Source organism: Saccopteryx bilineata, chromosome 9 (genome assembly GCF_036850765.1).
Source record: "Saccopteryx bilineata isolate mSacBil1 chromosome 9, mSacBil1_pri_phased_curated, whole genome shotgun sequence".
Classification (NCBI taxonomy): domain Eukaryota; kingdom Metazoa; phylum Chordata; class Mammalia; order Chiroptera; family Emballonuridae; genus Saccopteryx; species Saccopteryx bilineata.
Genome location: NC_089498.1, coordinates 34295758 through 34317538, shown reverse-complemented (window position 1 = coordinate 34317538; position 21781 = coordinate 34295758). Strand labels below are relative to the sequence as shown.

General features: G+C 43.1%; 1 protein-coding gene across 3 annotated transcripts in view; it reads right to left on the bottom strand.

The window, feature by feature from the left end:
- The window catches only part of KIAA0513 (KIAA0513 ortholog), a 69794-nt gene extending 48301 nt beyond the window's left edge, over positions 1-21493 (bottom strand). For 2 of the 3 annotated variants that reach the window (XM_066241997.1, XM_066242000.1), the window contains exon 1: positions 21363-21493. The gene's annotated coding sequence lies outside the window, so the exon portion shown is untranslated. The remainder of the gene's footprint in view (positions 1-21362) is intronic. The other variant, XM_066241998.1, reaches the window with a different exon arrangement.
- Between the last annotated feature and the right edge of the window lie 288 nt (positions 21494-21781).

Here is a 21781-nt window from a genome sequence, read left to right as displayed (position 1 = left end):
ATGGGAATAAAGAAATTTCAAGGGAGAGGGTTCTATAAATTCCTAATGTGGCCCTGCATATCAGGTATTTCTGTTAATATCTACCTAGTCTTTCAACTTTCATTTTCCTCTTTCCCCATATGAACCACATTTTTCCTGAGCCAGATACATCCTGACTTCCTCATTTCTTTGTTAAATGCTTTTAAACACATCTTCTGGCTTCCTTATGGTTCTAAGTAAGCTAGAGTGAGCATACTCCACCCTGACTCACCCACTGAAATGTGGCTATAAAACCTGGAGAGAATAAACAGAGCAGCTATTTGAGGTCTCTGAAAAGTAAACAGTAGGAGGGAGATGAGGGAAGACAACCAGAATTTGATGTGCCACCTAAATGGTGGAGAGTTTGCCATCTCCCCACTCCAGGACCCCAGCCTGGACTAAATACAACCTGATACCCAGAAGCAAGCATCAGTCTAGAGACAGAACACAAAGAGAAGCCCCCTAGCCTTGGCTTGTAGAGCATGAAAGGGATCACCTAATTCTCAGAGAAAGTGGGCCAAATCCCAAACAAATTCTTTTTTTTTTATTCCTCTGTCTTCTCAGCTCTCTCGTGTCTCAGCCCTGCCTCCCAGAGCAGAGGGGTTCACAGGAATTGGAAAGTCCTGGAGAGACTGCAGTGAGGGAAGAGCTCAGGAAAATAACCCCATAAAGCAGTGTATGAGCGCCTGGGCTTCTCCCTGAGCTGAGCATGTGTATTTATAATCCTAAACAGCATCCTCAAGACTCTGAAGCTCAGGTGAGACCACTGTCCAGGACCCACATGACCATGTAGTGGTATACAGGGGCAGATCTGAAGAACACTGACTTTGAAAACACAACTGATACTGAAATCCACAGAAGACTGGTAGGAACTTAGAATCCATATTCAAATTGTTCAAGTCTCATAATGCAATATTCAAAGTATTTGGAATCAATCCAAAATTACCAAATCATAAAAAACAAAATCAGGGCCCTGGCTGGTTGGCTCAGAGGTAGAGTGTTGGCCCAGTGTGTGGAGGTCCCAGGTTTGATTCCCTGTCAGGGCACACAGGAGGGGTGCCCATCTGCTTTCCACCCTTCCCCCTCTCCTTTCTCTCTCTTCCCCTCCGGCAGCCAGGGCTCCATTGGAGCAGAGTTGGCCTGGGCACTGAGGATGGCTCCAAGGCCTCCGCCTCAGGTGCTGAAATGGCTCCGGTTACAACAGACCAATGCCCCAGATGGGCAAAGCCTCGCCCCCTGGTGGGCATGCCGGGTGGATCCCGGTTGGGTGCATGTGGGAGTCTGTCTGCCTCCCCAATTCTCACTTCAGAAAAGTAAAAAAAAAAAAAAAAAAAAGTCAGGAAAATCCTCATCCTCAAAGCAGTTATTATAAAAAATATTCCATGAAGTAAGAGGGAACATTTTCTTTTTTGAGCAGGAGGAAAGAAGCGAGAGAGAGTTGTGCACCCACTGACTGCTTCTTATATGTGCCCTGGCTAGGGTTTCAATTGGTGATCCTGGAGTCAAGCCACTGCCCTTAGGATCAAGCCGATGACCCCAGGATTGAGCCAGCGACTCTATGATCAAACCGGTGACCTTGGTGACACTCTATTCCCTGTGCTACCAGTCAGGGCAGAGGGAACAATCTTGAAATGAAAGGGGAGATTAAAAGTCTCAGCAAAGAAACAAAAGCTATAAAGAAGAATCAAATGAAAAACTTAGAATGAAAAATATAACCACTGGGTGGTTTCAATAACAGAATAAATATGATAAAGGAAAAAAATTAATGAACATAAGACAATAAATGATAAATATGATCTTAAGCTGAACAACAGAGAAAAAAATTTAATAAAAATGAACAGGTCCTTGGGGAACCTGTGAGACAATACTAAAGGATCTAATATTCATGTTACAGAGTCCCAGAAGGGAGGAGAAAGAAAGCAGTGCAAATACATATTTTAAAGAAATTATGACTGAAACCTATAGATTTGAAAGCTGTGAGAACAAAAAAGGATTAATCCAATGAAATCTATACTCAAACACACATCATAATAAAACTGCTGAAAACTAAAGAGAAAGACCAATCTTGGAAACAACCAGAGAAAAATGACATATTACTCATAGGGGAATAAGATTTAAATGACTGTAAAGTTCTCAGCAAAAACTGCTGCAGCCAGAGGAAGTGAAATAACACTTTTTAAATGCTGAAAGAAAAAAAAAACTGCCAGTCTAGAATTCTATATCCAGCAAAAAGGTCCTTTAGGAATGAAAGTGAAGTGAAAACATATTCAAAAGAATTTGTTGCCAGAAGGCCTGCTCTATGAAGAATTACAAAGAAACTTCTTTAGACAGAAGGGAAAAAATACCAGAAAGAGACATGGAACATCAAGAATGAAAGAAGTGTAAAACAAGGAAAAAATCTGGGTATAAAATAGACTATTCTGCTTCTTGAGTCCTTGAAAATGTTTGACAGTTAAAAAAAATCACAATATTGGCTGATGATGTTTTTAATGTAAATAATATAACACATATAAAACCTAAAACAGAAAGAGGAGAGAATAAAGCCACCTATATTGTGGCAAGGTTTCTATTTTCCACTTGAAGTGGCATAATAGTGATTCTAAATAAACAGTAAAAAGTTAAGCGTGCATATTATAATCCCTAAAACAAATACTGAAAACAAACAAAACATACATAAAAGAAAACTCAATAGATGAATTAAAATGAAGTGCTAAAATTTACTTAAATAATCCTGAATACAGAAAAAGAGACATAGAGGAAAGAAAAATGGAATAAACAGAAAACAAACAAAAAACCCAGAATGGCATACCTAAACCCAAACATAATAATCATATTAAATATGAAGTGTGTAAACACACTAATTAAATAACAGAGATAATCAAAATGCTTAAAAAGACATGACTTAAATGTAAGTTATTTACAAAAAACACTTCTAATATAATCATATAGTTAGATAAACAATTAAAGAATAGAAAAAAGATATATCATGCAACTACTAATCAAAAGAAAGCTAGAAAGGCTATATTAATATCAGAAAAAGTATACATAAAAGCTAAGAAAATTATTGGGGATAAAAAGTAACACCACATAATGATAAAAGTGCCAACTCATCAAGAAGATATAACAATCCTAATATGTGTATACCTAATAACAGAATAAAAAATAAATGAAGCAAAAACTAAAAAACTGAAAGGAAAATGAGACATGGTTATAGTTGGAAATTTTAAACCTTCTCTCAGTAATCTATAGAACTAACAGACAAAATTAGCAAGGATATAGAAGAGTAGATCAATACTGTCTACCAGTTGGATCTAATTGACATTTTAGAACATTCTACCAGACAACAGCAGAATAAATATTATTTCAAATGCACATGGAATATTCACCAAGATAGTCCAAAGTGTGGCTTGTAAAACAAACCTTAGAAAATTTATAACAACTGAAATCACACCAAATATGTTCTATAACCATAATGGAAATAGACTAGAAATCAGTAACAGAAGCATAACTGGAAAATCTCCAAACATTTGGAAATTAAATAACATACTTCTAAATTATTCATAAAGGAAGTCTCAAGGAAAATTAGAAAACATATTGAACTGAATGAAAATGAAAATAAAACATATAGCTAAACCAATGCTGTGAGGGATGTATATAGCATTAAATGGTTATATTAGAAAAGGAGAAAGGTCTTAAGTCAATAATTTAAGCTCCCACCTTAAAAACTAGAGAAAGAAAAGCAAAAGAAGCAGAAGGAAAGATATAATAAAGGTAAGAACAGAAATCAATGAGATCAGGAAAGAGATACAATGGAGAAAGCCAATAAAATGAAAAACTTCTTCAAGAAGACTATTAAACTTGATAAACCTCTAACAGGATAGTCAATGAACAGAGAAGACACAAATAACCAACATCAGGAATAAAAGGGGGCTATCACTAGAGATTCTGTACACATTAAAAGGATAGCCTGACCAGGCAATGGCGCAGTGGATAGAGCGTCGGACTGGGATGCGGAAGGACCCAGGTTCGAGACCGCAGGGTTGCCAGCTTGAGCACGGGCTCATCTGGTTTGAGAAAAAAAAAAAGCAGCTCACTAGTATGGACCCAAGATCACTGGCTCGAGCGGGGGGTTACTCAGTCTGCTGAAGGCCCGCGGTCAAGGCACATATGAGAAAGCAATCAATGAACAACTAAGATGTCGCAACAAAAAACTGATGATTGATGCTTCTCATCTCTCTCTGTTCCTGTCTGTCTATCCCTATCTATCCCTCTATCTGACTCTCTCTCTGTCCCTATAAAAAAAATAATTAAAAAAAAGAAAAGGATAAGGGCAGGCTACAAATAATTCTACACATAAAGCTGACAAGTTAGAGAAAAGGAACCAATTCAGTGGTGGGATTCAGCCAGTTCACGCCGGTTTGGCAGAACCAATACCTAATTTTTTGTTGAGTTCAGCGAACTGGTTGTTAAAATGGCACTTGTAATCAGGGTTCTCTCTAAGGCGGGTGCCTGGGCAGCTGTCCAATGTGGAAATCACAAATTTACATTCCTTAGTGTTTTTTAGCATCCATCTGTGCAACAACGTAATTCTAAGTGCCTGTAGTAATGTTCATTCTGTCCACAGGTGAAAAAGATTGCACGTGAGGAGGCCAATCAAGAAGCAATATGTTCTGACCCAGGTGATGACACAGTGGATAGTGTCGAACTGGGATGCTAAGGACCCAGGTTTGAAACCTTGAGGTTGCCAGCTTGAGTGTAGGCTCACAAGCTTTGAGTGTGGGGTTGCTGGAGCATGGGATCATAGATATGACCCTATGGTGGCTGGCTTGAGCCCAAATGTCGCTGGCTTGAAGCCCAAGGTTGCTCACTTGAGTCCAAGGTTGTTGGCTTGAGCAAGGGGTCACTCACTCTGCTGGAGCCCCCCAGTCAAGGCACATATGAGAAAGCAATCAATAAACAACTGAGATGCCACAATGAAGAACTGATGCTACTCATCTTTATCTTAACAGTTTTATTGTTTTTTTGTCAGTTATTACTTAATATTTTTTCATTAATATTTTAAAACATAACATAATCTAATTTTGTATACCTCTTTTATTGCTCTTATTTAAATATTAAATGCATGAAATAATAAACTACCTTTTGGTATATCTTTTTTTATACTTAAAATGGTCATTAGGGCAGGGAACTGGTTGTTAAATTATTTGAATCCCATCACTGGACCAATTCCTTGAAAATCACAAACTTCTAAACTCACTCAAGAGGAAATGGAAAATCTAAATAGTCTTATGACTATTAAAGAATTAACTTGATAGTTTAAAACCTTCCAAGGCCCTGGCTGGAAAGTTGGCTCAGCAGTAGAGCATCAGCCGGTGTGTGGAAGCCCTGAGTTTGATACAGTCAGGGTACACAGGAGAAACAACCATCTGCTTCTCCACTCCTCCCCCTCTCTTCCTTCCTTCCCCCTCTCTCTCTCTTCCCCTCCCTCAGCCATGACTTGAATGGTTCAAGCAAGTTGGCCCTGGGTACTGAGGATGGCTCCTTGGCCTGTCTCAGTTGCTAAAATAGCTCAGTTGCTGAGGAACAGATGGGCAGAGCATTGCCAGGCTTGCTGGGTGAATCCCAGTCAGGGTTCATGTGGAAGTCTGTCTCTCTGCATTCTGCCTCTCACTAAAATAAAATAAAATAATAAAACCTTCCAAAAAGTGTATCTTCAGGCCCAGATGGATTCACTGGCAAATTCTACCAAACATTTTAAGAAGAAATAATAGCAATTCTACAAATCTCTTCTTGAAAATTCAATAGGATGTAACATTTTCCAATTCATTTATAGACCACTATTACTCTGTACCACATCAAAGGCAGTAATATAAGAAAATGACAAGCCCCAATATCCTTCAGAAACATCGATGCAAAATCTTAAATATCAGAAACAAAAATATAGCCACATAGAAAAAGAATAATATATCATGACCAAGTGGAGTTTATCCTGGGAATGTAATGCAGAAATGAAACAAAAGACTCCACTGTAAGGACAGTATGAAAAAGAAAAACCATATGATCATATAAACTGATGCAACAGCAACAAAAAGCATTTGACAAAATTCAATCCTCATTAATGACAAAAGTTCACAGTAAACTAGAAATAGAAGGGAACGTTCTCTGCCTAATAAAGAGCATCTATAAAAACTATTGATATATCTAACGTCATACTTGATGAAAGACTGAATGTTTCCACAGTAAGACTGGGGACCAGGCCAGGACATTGTCTCTTCCCTCTCTTATTTTAACATAGTATCTGAAGCCCTATTTAGTGTGACAAGGCAAAAGAAATACATTAAAAGGCATCAGGAAAAATATTGGAAAGGAGAAAATAAACCTGTCTCTATTCACAGATGATATACTGTCTAAGTAAAAACCCCAAAGAGTGTTCTTTGAAAAACTCATAAGTCCTATAGGTGACTTAACAATGTTGTAAGACAGAGGGTTAACACAAAATTCAATCATATTTCCATATACTAGCAAGGAACCTTTGGAAACTGAAGTTAAAAATGAAATGCCATTAAAAAAAATGAAATGCCATTTACAATAACTTTTTTAAAGTTTACTTTTTCATTGAATACTTAGGTATAAGTCTAACAAAACATGTATCATATTTATATATTGAAGAATCCAAAACACTGACAATAGAAAGAAACCACAAAGAAGACTTAATAAAGGAGGTATATACCACTGTGTTTGAGAACTGGAAGGCTCAACACAGTAAAAATGTCAGTTCTCTTTAAACTGATCTATAGATTTCATGTAATTCCTATCCTAGGAGAACTTTTTAATAGATACGAACTAGCTTATACTAAAATTTACACAGAAAGACAAAGAAACAATTTTAAAAGAGAAGAATACAGTTGGAAGAGTTATGCTTTTTGATTTTAAGACTTAGTATATTAGCTGTGGTAATAAGACAGTGCGATGTTGGTAGAGTGATAGACACACAGATCAATGAAACAGAACAGAGTTCAGAAATAGCTCCACACAAGTCAGTCAACTGATTTTTGACAAATATCCCAAAGCAATTCAAAGAAGCAATGGTAGACATTTCAACGACAAAACGATGTTGAAACAACTGGACATCTGTAGGCAAATAAATAGAAAAAGGGAAACCTGACCTAACCCTCGCACCTTATACCTTATGTAAAAATTAACTCACACGGATCACAGACCAAATGTAAAACATAACACTATATAACTTTTAGAATGAAACCAGGCAAAGAGTTCTTGCATATGACATTGAAATCACTATCCATAAAAGAAAAAGTTGATATAGTAGACCTCAGTGTTTTGCTCTGTGGAAAAAACTAAGAGAGGCCTGACCTGTGGTGGCGCAGTGGGTAAAGCGTCGACCTGGAAATGCTGAGGTCGCCGGTTCAAAACCCTGGGCTTGCCTGGTCAAGGCACATATGGGAGTTGATGCTTCCAGCTCCTCCCCCCTTCTCTCTCTCTGTCTCTCTCTCCTTGCTCTCTCTCTCTCTCTGTCTCTCTCTCTCCTCTCTAAAAAAATGAATAAATAAATAAAAAAAAACACTAAGAGAATAAAAAGACAGGTTATTGCCTGGGAGAAAACATCAGCAAATCACATATCCAACAATGGACTTGTATCCAGAATACAGAAAGAACCTTCAAAATGTAACAATGAGGAAACAAAGAATCCAACTTAACAGGAAAAAGAACAGACACTTCACCACAGAAGATACAGATGGTAAGTACATAAAAAGATATTCAACCTCATTAGCCATTGGGGAAAGCAAATAGAAAGTGACAGGAAGAAAGAGACAGAGGCACATAAAGAGACACAAAGAGAAAGACAGAGACTTAGAGAAGGACAGAGAGACAGACAGACACAGACTTACTGCTGGATCAAATGACACCAATCTGAGATGTAACACAAGAGGTCTTTCTATCAAACATTTTAAAGATTTTTATATCACCCATAAATAGAAATTATATACAATCACATTTTTCTAAAGATTTTACCTCCTTAAAAATCCATATTTGAATAAAAGGATGGCGTTTTCAGACATCTGGGGAAAGGCCCAGACTCGCGGGAGTAGTGTTCAGATGGGAAACTAAGACCTGGAGAAATGAAGTGACAGGGTGATGTCATGTGAGCAAAGTTACAGGCTGGTTTGTATAGAGCTGTGTCTAGAACTCAGAATTTCTACTCACAGCGTTATCAACTCGTTAAGACAGAGAACTAGGGAAAATGCAGGGGCCACTTTTGTCTCAAGATTGTTTGTCATCTCTCTGCTCAGTGCCAAGTTGTGGAACTTTACCACTTGAAGCCAAAGAACATAGCCGCTGCTTCTCTGACAGAGGCAGATAAAAGATGTTATTTTGCAAGTCATAAGGTCATTCATTTGACAAACAATTTTTTTTTTTACAGGGACAGAGAGAGAGTCAGAGATAGGGACAGACAGGAATGGAGAGAAAGATGAGAAGTATTAATCATCAGTTTTTCATTGCGACACCTTAGTTGTTCATTGATTGATTTCTCATATGTACCTTGACCGCGGGCCTTCAGCAGACCGAGTAACCTCTTGCTTGAGCCAGCGACCTTGGGCTCAAGCTGGTGCTCTTTGCTCAAACCAGATGAGCCCGCGCTCAAGCTGGCGACCTCGGGGTCTCAAACCTGGGTCCTCCGCATCCCAGTTCGAGGCTCTATCCACTGCGCCACCACCTGGTCAGGCGATAAACAATTTTTTTTTTTTTTTTCTTCATTTTTCTGAAGCTGGAAACAGGGAGAGACAGACAGACTCCCGCATGCGCCCGACCGGGATCCACCCGGCACGCCCCCCAGGGGCGGTGCTCTGCCCCCCAGGGGGCGATGCTCTGCCCATCCTGGGCGTCGCCATATTGCGACCAGAGCCACTCTAGCGCCTGAGGCAGAGGCCACAGAGCCATGCCCAGCGCCCGGGCCATCTTTGCTCCAATGGAGCCTTGGCTGCAGGAGGGGAAGAGAGAGACAGAGAGGAAAGCGCGGCGGAGGGGTGGAGAAGCAAATGGGCGCTTCTCCTATGTGCCCTGGCCGGGAATCGAACCCGGGTCCTCCGCACACTAGGCCGACGCTCTACCGCTGAGCCAACCGGCCAGGGCCCGATAAACAATTTTTAAACCCGATCATGTACCAGGAACTATGATAAGTCCTGAGGATACAAAATGACTAGGGTATGGGCTTTCCTTTGCCAAACACAATCTAGAAAGAGACAGACATAAGTAAACAATTACAGCAAAGTGACAAATGCTACAATTCAGGATGCAGATACCAATGGGAGCCCAGAAGTAGAAGCACTCAATTCTGCCTGTGGAGTGCCACAGGAGCCTGCTGGTCACACAAAGGAAAATATTCCAGACACAGAAAACAGTAGAAAATGGCAGCCGTGAGGTAGTTAGCTCTCCCTCCCGGGCCCACCACACTCCCACACCTGATACAGACTTATAAAGACCTAGTTGGAGAATTCAATAGAATAAAAACTATTTTCAAGTCGAGCTGCAACTTCAGTTTATCTTTGCAAGTGTTCCTCCAAACCTTAAAATTGAAACATATATAATCAATCACTTTCAACCCACAACAATATGGGAAATATTCTCTTATATGACAAATGTGATATTATGATAACATAATACTATTAATTGTCTTATTTGGGGGGACCTCAATATATACCAAGAATTAAAATAGACATAATTCTTCACCCCAATCCTGCTTTGGAATAAAAAAGTGTTTTAAAAGTGTAGTTGGCAGATGTTTACTTGCATATAAGTGAAAAGAAAGGGTTTCTGCTGTTGCTTTGCTTTGAAAGTCTCTACGTGGCACTCAGGGGTTGCTTCAAGTGTATTGAGCCAAGGTTCTCAAAGCACAGGCTTCTCCAGATGTCCTCCCTGCACAATTCTAAGTCATGGTTTAAAAGTGGAGCCAATGTTCCTTTTACCTCAAATGCTTATAGCTGCAGCCAGCTCCCATTTGGTCCATCCTTTTAGGAAAAGAAACAATAAATGGGAGGGTTTAACCTGAGAGAGAGACAAGGGAAAGAAAAGATGGGCCTGCATGGAACCTGTCAGGTTTCCGGAGACTAATAACCTTCCTGGAGAGCGTGGAGCCATGCTGTCCACAGTGGGACTTCTCAACTGTGGCATACAGACAGACACCTGGGCTGGGTAATCCTTTGTAGTGAGACTGTCCTGTGGGTGCACTGTAGGATGTGTAGCAGCCTTCCTGGCCCCTACCCACAGGATAGAAGCAGCTCCCTCCCAGTCATGACAACCAAAAGTGTCTCCAGCTGTTGCCCCCCCCCACTGAAATCCCTGATCCAGATTAACTCCAATCAGCAACGATGTCGAAGACTCTCAATCCTGTAACTGCTTCCTACTGAAAACCCTTCTCGTGTCACCCCCAAAATAAACCCAGTAAGAGTCATCACAATGGCACTTTGACAATTCAAGTCCCTACCTTAAATAGTTAACACTTTTGGTCAAAGGGAACCTGGCGCCTTGAATTCCTCTGATTAAAACAGGCTCCAAACGGCACTGACCATGTAGTTGCATCTAGAGATGTTAAGAGGGTGGTTGTGTGTTTCATTTGTTTCATCATGTTCATTCAATCATTCGACAGATACTCTTGAGCATCTACAATGTGCCAGGTGTTGATCCAAGTGGACAAGATGAGCAAAGCCCAGCCCTCAGGGAGTTTATGTTCTAGTCAGAGAACAAAGAGGTAAACAAACAAATCACTATAGTTCTTCATAAGAGCTGGGAATAAAATGACAGACAGGTTCCAGCTGCACAGTCCAGCATGGCAGCCACTTGCTACATGTGGCTACTGAGCCATGAAACACAACATTTTCAAACTGAGTTGTGCTGACCATACCAGACTTCACACTCAGTACAAAAAGGGAATATAAAATGTCTCATTGATCATTTTTAGCCCTGGCTGGGTAGCTCAGTTGGTTAGAGCATCGTTCCGATATGTCAAGGTTGCGGGTTTAATCCCTGGTCAAGGCACATATAAGAATCAACCAATGATTGAATCAATGTTAACACAAGAAATTAAAATTAATAAATTTATTTTAAAAAAAGATCAACCAATGAATGCCTAAATATGTGGAACTAATCAATGTTTCTTTTCTATCTCTCTCTCCCTTCCTCTCTAAAATCAATAATTAAAAATTTTTAAATAATTTTTATATTGATTAGATGTGGAAATGATAATATTTTGGATATACTTGGTTAAATAAAATCTACTATCAAAATTATTTTGCCTGTTTCCTTTACTTGTTTGGTGTGGCTGCTACAAACTTAAGATGTAACATGAGGCTCACCCTGTAATTTCTGGACAGTGCTGGGCCTGAGAAACCAGATGGAGACAGGAGCTCCTTCAGCCTGAGACACCAGAGCTCACTCCGCCCTCTGGAAGACCAGCGTCCCAACTAGAGGAAAGGCAGATTCATGGGAGCTCTGCGGTGGAAATGAACCTGGCCCATTGGAGCCACAGCTGGGCAGTGCTGCCCAGTGGGGAGTGCAGAGGGAGAAAGGAAAGAGCTGAGGCTGGCAGGGCTGCGGGCCAGGCACCAGGCAGGGGCCTGTAGGCCAAGTTGAGGAGTTGGGATCCCATCCCAGGAGGGTTTGCATCAGGGGAACACCATGATCTGATTTAGATTGTATAAAGATGCTGCACTCTGGTGGCCATGCAAGCCCGAACAGAAGCAGGGACACCCGACAAGTGTCAATCACCTGGGCACCTTCAGTTTTTGGCCACTCTGGGTGACCTGAGAAGAAGACAGGAGACAAGGTCAGAGACGCTGCTACTTCTCCCCCACAGGAGAGTGAGCCTTGCATTCTACTTGCATTCACATTTTGATTATGTAGACCAGTGGTCCCCAACCCCCGGGCCGCGGACCGGTACCGGTCCATGGGCCATTTGGTACCGGTCCGCAGAGAAAGAATAAATAACTTACATTATTTCCGTTTTATTTATATTTAAGTCTGAATGATGTTTTATTTTTAAAACATGACCAGATTCCCTCTGTTACATCTGTCTAAGACTCACTCTTGATGCTTGTCTCGTAAGTTTTCGACAATTATATTTAAAAATACCATAGTTTTGACGCCGGTCGCATAATTTTATTTTGTGCATTTATCCGTCCCACCCTAAAGGCCGGTCTGTGAAAATATTTTCTGACATTAAACCGGTCCATGGCCCAAAAAAGGTTGGGGACCACTGATGTAGACTACCTCTCTCCTCACAAAAGCAGATAAAGGAAGTGTCTATTATCCAAGTCCAGCCTGGGATTCAGAGAGCGATCCTGCTGCTTCCCGAAGTTCCACATGATCTGCCTCTTCAGAGCAGGGAAGGGATTAGACTAGTTTTCCTTTAATAACAGGTTTCCTGTCTTCTGTGTTCCACCATTATACTAATTAAGTTAAAAATTGAAGGGAGGGGTCTTAAGTTTGTCATTGTTTTGATCTCATTTAATTCTTTTACTTCATTCTTGCTATTTATAATTAACTCAGAATTTGCTTTTCTTCTCTCATGAGGCTTCTGCATGCTTTTACTGGGCCCTATTTTTGTATTTTAATTTCCTGGGTTCACTCCAGACTCCCGAGCTCAAGAAGGTCGGCTGAACAGCAGCCCTCTAAACTCATTTACTCTGGCATTTTCCATTTTCCATTGCTCTGCTGTTTCTAGATTCTCATTTTCCCTTGGCTCACTGGTCATTTTTGCCACTGGTGAGTCATTTGCTCTGAGTCATGCTTGACTGTGATGCAAAAGCCAGGAAAGTGCCTCAGAACACACCTGGTTTATAAAAGGATGTCACGGAGAATAGGGTCTGCACCTCAGCACGTGTTTTCCTAAGTGCAATCAGTAGGAGAAAAAATAACCCCTTTTCTATTTTTTCCCTCCATTTACCATTTGTGGAAAGAGTCTTAGTCAATTTGTTTCAGACTCTCAGAGGCAGGAGAATGGTTCTGGAATGGAGCTAGAAGCCCTTTGGGATGAAAGCAGGTTTTTCTTTTCTTTTTTTAAGTGAGAGGAGGGGAGATAGTGAGACACACTCCTGCATGTACCCTGACCAGGATCCACCCAGCAAGCCCCATCTGGGGCCAATGCTCAAATCTACAGAGCTATTTTTAGCACCTAAGGCTGACATGCTTGGACCAACCAAGTTATTCTCAGCACCTGGGGCCAACACTGGAATCAATCAAGCCACTGGCTGCAGGAGGGGAAGAGGGAGAGAAGAGGGAGAGGGAAGGGAGAGAACCAGATGGTCACCTCTCTTGTGTGCCCTGACTGGGAATTGAACCTGGGACATCCATATGTTAGCCAGGCTAACACTCTATCCACTGAGCAAACTGGCCACGGCCAGCAGGTCTTTCTTATGTAAGGGTCTTCCTCAGTTGTCCCATGTGGACCTTTACACACAGGCCACTTTAGAAACACCCTTCCTTTAGAGAGCTGTAAAGACAATGTTCTATACAAGGGCCACCAGAATGTACATAAAACTAGAAAAGATGAGAACTGTCCCTGACCATAGGAGACTGGACAATGGTGATTAAGTGCAGTGTGGTACCTGCATTGGATCCTGCAGTAAGAAGCTGCCTGGGTCTGTGCACAGTTTCTGCCCTTACAAATTGTATGATGGGAGGCAAATTACTCTGCCTCTCCTCAGTCTTCTCATCTGTAAAATGGGTATGGTGACAATGGCCACCCCATAGTGTTCTTGTGAGGGTTGAAATGACAACTCCCGCACAGAGCACCTAGCACATTGCTGGGCATGGCAAAGTAAACCCAATAACTATGAGCTACACCAACAACCACCTTACCCCTCAGGAATGTAACATAAACTGTCATCCCACCTTGCCTCCCTGAGAAGACTGTGTTGCCTCCTTAACAGGGCCAACCCTGAAGTTTAAGGAACTTGACTCTGAAAACCACTCTATAAATAAAAGCTCTTTCCCCACACTCTTACCTCCAAGCCTCAACTTTACTATTACAGACTCATTTCTTCTAAGTACCTTCCTTTCAAAAATAAAACTCTTGGCAGAGGTGTTGTCACCAGCATTTAGCACATGGGAACAAACAGCCTATCAGGTTGGCACAGAAAGGGGTTTGAGAAGAATGAAAAGTCAGGATGGAAACACAGCCCAGAGGGTGGAGGCGGCACTCGGGGACATCAGCTCTCTGGAAGGAGACACAAAAGAATGGTGATGATGGGGCCACTGGGGAGGAGGCTGGGAACCTGAGGGGTAGGAAGGCTGAGCCAGAAATGACCTTTCACTGGACATGTTTTTAATCATTTGAATCTTGTATCATCTGCATGCATTACCTAGTTAAAATGAATTCAATTAAATAAAGGAAGGGAGTATTCAGTGTTGGGGTAAGACAGAGCCAGAAATAAAAATGTCTCTGAAGGCGAAGTTACAAGTCATTTCAGGGCCTCTGTTGGCACCCTGCCCTGCTCTCACCTCCCCACCCCTCTCACCCCCAATGAGAAAAATGACTCTATGAACTCTGTGGCTTGTTTTTAGATTATCAGCAATACCCTTTCAGGGTCAAAAGCTGAGACACTGAAACTCAGAACTCTCAAAACCTTAAGAAAAAGCCCTTCAGAATCACTGGAAATGCTCCACAAGGGAAAATGCAACTTCTAATGATATCACCTCCCACCAAAGCCACTGTGTGAGGTCTAACACTGGAACGTCAAGTTCCGCGGTACTATTTCTCTCAACGTTGGACAACAACGAGCTAGTCCTCCAGCCCAAAGACGGGGTAAAACAATATAATGAAATAGTAAAGGAAATAATCCCTCAGAGTCCCTTGCAAGCCATGGGGAAAAAAATGGCATATCCTCCCATACTGTGCCACCAGTAAGACCTGTCCACCACCAGACAGTGATGGGTAGAGACGCCGCAGGCTTTGTCATTCAAGTCAGGAGGTTCATCTGGTCCTGCATGACCTTGTGCAAGTCATCTAATTGCCACAACCCTCACCCTCCTCACCTGTGACATACATAGATCACCATTTACCTTGCAGGTTGCAAGGATCATAAATGCTTTATGTACAAATATCCAAATCCATGTTATTACCCCTAAAAATCACCCAGCACCTCCTACCAGTTCTTCCATTTAAAATATCACTGGAGGCCCTGGCCGGTTGGCTCAGTGGTAGAGCGTCGGCCTGGCATGCAGGAGTCCCAGGTTTGATTCCCGACCAGGGCACACAGGAGAAGCGCCCATCTGCTTCCTCTCCTTCCTCTCTGTCTCTCTCTTCCCCTCCTGCAGCCAAGGCTCCATTGAAGCAGCGTTTGCCCAGGCGCTGAGGATGGCTCTGTGGCCTCTACCTCAGGCTCCAGAATGGCTCTGATTGCGGCAGAGCGATGCCCCAAGATGGGCAGAGTATCGCCTCCTGGTGGGCATGCCGGGTGGATCCCGGTTAGGCGCATGTGGGAGTCTGTCTGACTGCCTCCCCATTTCCAACTTCAGAGAAATACAAAAAAGGAAAAATAAATAAATAAATAAAATAAAATGTCACTGGATCTTGAAGCTGGAAGCTGCTATGCACTGAGTTGTGTCCCTTTATAGGTATGTTGAAGCCTTAACCCCCAGAACATGTTAATGTGACCTTATTTGAAAACAGGGTCTTTGCAGATGTAATTATTTAAAATTAAAATAAAGTTATAATGAAATAACATGGGTCCTAAATCCAGTTTGACTGGTATCCTTATAAGAAGGGAAGAAACAGAGACACACAGACAGAGAGAAGGTAAGTGAAGGCACATGCAGGGAGAAAGGCCGTGTGGTACAGGGGCAGACCTGGGAGGGAAGCAGCTGCAAGCCAAGGAACACCAGAGGCTGGGAGAGGGCTGAGCGGATTCTCCCTGTGAGCCCCCAAGAAGGAACCAACCTTGCCAACACCTTGATTATGGATTTCTGGTCCCTGCAACAGTGATAGAATAAATTTCTCTGCCAAGCCAACTCATTTGTAGTACTTTGTTACTGCAGCCCTAAGAAACTAACACAAGAAGGTATATGATTTTAGTATCTGTTGAATGCATGAATTCTTTTACCCCCAAATCAGTTATCCAGCTTACGTTTGACTGTCTCTAGTAAAAAACAAACAAACAAACAAACAAGGAATCCCTCCCATTTGTGGAAAGGTCTGACCGTCATAAATACCGTTAATTCCACAAATATTTTAACTTATGCCATGTACTGTTTGGGGCACTGTTGACAGAGTGGTAAACGGGGAGCTGACAATAAAAGCATTCTCACATGAGGTCATTTCTGATATGGTTATGAAAAAACTAAAGCAATGCAATAGGATAGTATGAGTGGGATGGGGTCCAGGAAGAAATTGTTTTGATTGTTAGGGAATGTCCCATTAAGGATGTGATACTGAAGCAGTGACCTGAATGGCAGGGAGCCAGTCATGAGAAAATCTAGCAGGAGGAAACACGAGTGCAAGGGCCCTAAGGCAGAGCAAGCTAGCCATGCTCAAAGCACAGTGAATGAGAGCGGTAATTGATGAAGCTGGAGAAACGAGCAGGGTCAGTCAGTACTCACAGCCACCCCAGCAGACCGAGGTAAGAAGTTTCAGTTTGATCCCATGAGTACTGGGAAGTGACTGAGGAGAGACATGATTTGACTCATAGTTTTTAAAAGATCCCTCTGATACAATAAAGTTTTTAAAACTGAAGTCCTTCTCAGTACGATTTTTGTCTGTTGGTTCTTGGGATCTTGGGCCTTTACAGAATAAGTTTAATAAATGACAGTCCTGAACCTTCTCTTAAGATACCTCTGGCTCACCAGCTCTAAATCACTCACCACTGTAGCAATTTCCAATGAATATGCTTGATTTCCCCCTGTATGCCCTTCATTCAATGTGATGTCCGGAAAAGAACACAATATTCTAAGCATGGAGCAGACTGGAACTATAAACTTTATCATTCCAGATCTAAGTTTCCATTTATGTGCCCTAAGTTTGCCTTGGCTTCTTTTTTTTTTCTTTTTTAGAGTCAGAGCGAGTCGGAGAGAGGGATAGACAGACAGGAACGGAGAGAGATGAGAAGCATCAATCATCAGTTTTTCATTGCAACACCTTAGTTGTTCATTGATTGCTTTCTCATATGTGCCTTGACCGCGGGCCTTTAGTAAACCGGGTAACCCCTTGCTCGAGCCAGCAACCTTGGGTCCAAGCTGGTGAGCTTTGCTCAAACCAGATGAGCCCGTGCTCAAGCTGGCGACCTCGGGGTCTTGAACCTGGGTCCTCCGCATCCCAGTCCCATGTTCCATCCACTGCGCCACCGCCCGGTCAGGCTGCCTTGGCTTTTAATTTTGACCTGTACCACTGACCTGCTGAAAAACATCTACGATAATCTCCCTCTGAAGTCCCTTTTTGATGCCCACATCTAGAAAAAGGGATTAAAGTTCATTTTTCCCTAATGAGAATCAGTGTGCTGTGTGTGTGTTTAAAAAAAAAAAAAAGAAGAAGAAGTGTCACCATTACCAAAACAATGCCACATATAAAAAAACTGGATAGCCTGACCAGGCGGTGGCGCAGTGGATAGAGTGTCGGACTGGGATGTGGAGGACCCAGGTTTGAGACCCCGAGGTCACCAGCTTGAGTGTGGGCTCATCTGGTTTGAGCAAAAAGCTCACCAGCTTGTACCCAAGGTCATTGGCTTGAGCAAGGGGTTACTTGGTCTGCTGAAGGCCCACGGTCAAGGCACATATGAGAAAGCAATCAATGAACAACTAAGGTGCGCAATGAAAAACTAATGATTGATGCTTCTCATCTCTCTCCGTTCCTGTCTGTCTATCCCTCTCTCTGACTCTCTCTCTGTCTCTGTAAAACAACAACTACAAAACTAAAAAAAAAAAAAAACTGGATAAAATAATAATTTTTAAAAAAAAGACTACTGGGTCAGCTCCTGAGGTTTCACAACTGCTGCCTTTCTCTTCCGGATGGAGAACAAATGAAAACAATTATGGCAAGTTTCACTACAATTGCTTCGGTCTCTTGCATCACACAGCTGAAGACACCTAGACTGTTTGGAAATACTGAGGACTTGAGCAAAAGACACTCCCTGCAATCATACTTCCTCCTAGATTTCTCAAAGACTCATAAACAAATCTGGGTAGACACAGAGTATCTCAAGCTTGGGGTCAGGGGAAGTGGTGAAGGCACACCTACACCAGCAAGCTAAGCTGACTTAGTAAGCAGGGCAAGTGGTGGGACAGAAGGACGCTCTGCCATTGGATGCTGGGAAAGCCCTGAGGATGTGCAGAAATTCTGACCAGATGCTTCTCACATCCCTTTCCACATCTCGTGTCATATGGCTAGGTTTAATACTTCCCTTTGGCCCCTAGTAACACATTCTTGGTCTTGGGCAAATCACTTAGCCTCAGTTTCATCTCTGATACTAGAATGAGTACACCACCTATCACTCCAAGTTTATTGTGGAGATCAATTTAAGATTTTGCGTGTGGAAGCCCTTTGCAAAGTACTGTCATGTAAAAGTGAGGAGTTATTATTGGCAATAGGACTTTACTCCTCCCTCTGCAGCTCTTTCCTGCAGCCTGTTGCCTTTTCATGACTCTTTTTTTTTAAACTTCTAAGGCTGCTTGTGATGTTTCTTTTAACATGATTCTTTTCTTTTTTTATTAAAAATTTTATTTTTTATTATTATTATTATTATTATTATTATTATTAAGTGGAAGGCAGGGAGGCAGAGACAGACTCCTGCTAGCACCCTGACCAGAATCCACCTGGCAAAGCCTCCAACCCCCATTCTCTGCCCATTTGAGGCCCTGCTCTGTTGCTAGGCAACTGAGCTATTTTAGTGCCTGAGGCAAGGCAATGGAGCCATCCTCTGCTCCTGGGGCCAACTTGCTCAAACCATTCGAGCCATGGCTGTAGGAGATGAAGAGAGAAGGAGTGGGTGGAGAAGCAGATGGTTGCTTCTCCTGTATGCTCTGAACAGGAATCGAACTCAGGACTTTCACATGCTGGCTCGACAGCCAGGAAGACACTGTACTGCTGAACCAACTGGCCAGGGTGATTATTTTCTTTTTTGAGAGAGGTGGAAGTGAGGGAGACATGTAGCGTAACTCATCCTACTCTAAACCTCTTTGGAGCCATTTTGAGTTACCATAAAGCAATTCACCTCTGAAGAATCAAAGCTATTATAAAAAGAGAACTGCCTGATCAGGTGGGGACAGTGGATAGAGCGTCGAACTGGGATGCGGAGGACCCAGGTTCGAGACCCCAAGGTCGTCAGCTTGAGCGTGGGCTCATCTGGTTTGAGCAAAAGCTTACCAGCTTGGACCCAAGGTCATTGGCTCGAGCAAGGGGTTACTTGGTCTGCTGAAGGCCCACGGTCAAAGCACATATAAGAGAGCAATCAATGAACAACTAAGGTGTCACAACGAAAAACTGATGATTGATACTTCTCATCTCTCTCCGTTCCTGTCTGTCTGTCCCTATCTATCCCTCTCTCTGACTCTCTGTCTCTGTAAAAAAATATAAATAAAATTTTAAAATCTTAAAAAAATAAATAGAGAACTACATGCAATATCTGTAGATATTCTCCACTTTCTGGAATTCTGTAGCAAGTTTATAAGGTTGATAATTTACTAGCATCACTGAGTAGCTTTTGTCTTTAGTTGTTACACTCTCAAATAATACCAACTATCTTCACATTAACTGATACATGCCATATAAAACTCAAACACTGCAAAAACAAACAAACAGAAAACATGGGAATACATTCTAGAACCAAATGAAAGCTAAAGATAATCTGCTGATCACTAGGAGTGCCCATGTGTCTACAGCTATCTTCGTTTCTTTAGTGGAAAAAGAAAATCTCATGAATCAACTTTGTCATTGTGAGCCAATCCCAATGGCCTATCACCCTGTGCTTCAAAAACGGGGTGAGCAAAAGCAGGCTTACAGTTGTTCACATGGAAAAGAATACAATAAGTAATAAATTATAATACAAAAATAAACTCCGTGTTTCAGGTACTCATAACTGTAAACCTACTTTTGCCCACTCTTGTACATAAGCCATCCTATTTCTGAACAAAGTGTAAATAAAACTGAATGACAGCCGAAGGGAAAGACTCTGAACTATGGGAAAACATACACTTCCAAACAGAAATATGAGAAGATGGGAAGGAATGGTCACGCGTAATACACTCTAAGTCTCCTTTTTTTCTTTGCTAAATTCAGTGTTAAGTATCTTGGCTACCCTGGTTTAGGTTTAGGGAGGGGGTGTCTCTAATAAAATGAATCCAAAATATCAGCATTAGGTGACAATGACCTGGTTCCCGACAGCTGTCAGCCTGCCGGGAACTCTGACTCACCACAGCTACAACCTCCACATCAGGGTGCCTCACCTGTGCCAGCTCAGAGGCAAGTTCCTGTTCATTCAGCAGGTTGACAGCCTTGCCTAACACTTAACCAGAGAGGTGGAGGAGCTGGCCAGTACCTACTGCAAAGTCTTTTTCCTCTTCCCGGTTTCCTTCTCCCAAATCCAGTCAACATACAACCTAGGAAAGCACAAACCCAGTACAAGGGGGAAATGTTCTCAGCTCTAGGAAGACCACATCCAGTCCTTTCAAAGACGCTGGACACTGGTTCAGTTCGTCCTTAACCAGCTGTCCTCCACGGAGCTTCCAACACTGCATTTGTACTGCTGTGCCCTCTGCAAACCGTTTTGCTTGCTGACTTGTCGGGAGGACGGGGCGCCCTGGGAAGGCACAGGCAGAGTAGAGGCGCAGGCTTTTATCCCTTGCCCTCACATCTCACCCGTCTGCCACCCGCGGGCAGAGAGGCAGCAAACTTAAAATCGGAACACACACGCACGACTTGGCAAATGTCTTTCTCACTCTGGTCCCAGACACGCTCCTCTTAGCATGCCTTTCCAGGAGTCTGGGGGTTCTTTTCCCCAACCCAAGACTGAGGAACCGACTCCATCCCAAAGTCACATGGCGACACCATCTGCCATCGGGAGTGGGGACGCCTAGCTCAGTACCCCATACCGTGGGCTTCCTTTCCCATTTCCTCACCGCTCCCCCCCCAAAAAAAGACGCGCGGACCCTGCAGGAATCCCTGCGGCCCAAGGCCCTCGACCCTACCTCTCCCCACGGTCCCATATCAGCTGGCCCCCGGAGAAGCCCGTGCTGTCGCCCCGGGCGCTCCAGCTGTCGCCCTTCGGAGAGCTCCCTCTCCAGCCTGGGACGGCGGGGCCCGCCTTCCCGCCCACCCCCACGGGCATCAGCGAGGCCCCTCTCACCGCGACGGTCGCTAGCAAGCGGGCGGACAGAATGAGCGGGCGCCAGTGGGCTCCGCGGTGCAGCCACTGCGCTGGCCAGAGAGCCGGGTCCTTCCGACGCGCCGGCCCGCGCGAGCTGTCAGTCAGTCGGCCGAGTCCGCCCCCCATTCCAGTCTGCGCAGGCGTGAGGGCGGCCGAGGTGCGACGTCACGTGACGGGACGGCGCTCCAAGTTCGCGGTGGCGTGGGTGTCTGTCGGGGTCGCTCCGGGCTGGGGACTGGGACTGCACTCGGAGATCTCCTGCGGGTCGCTGTTACGGAAGGTCCCGGGAGTCTTGTTTCCTCGATCTGCTTAAAACTAGGGTGTTCTCCCGGACCGTTCTGCGAGCAGATGGGTGCGCGATTTGGTGATTTTAGGGCTGGTGGTGCTGAGCTTAGGCA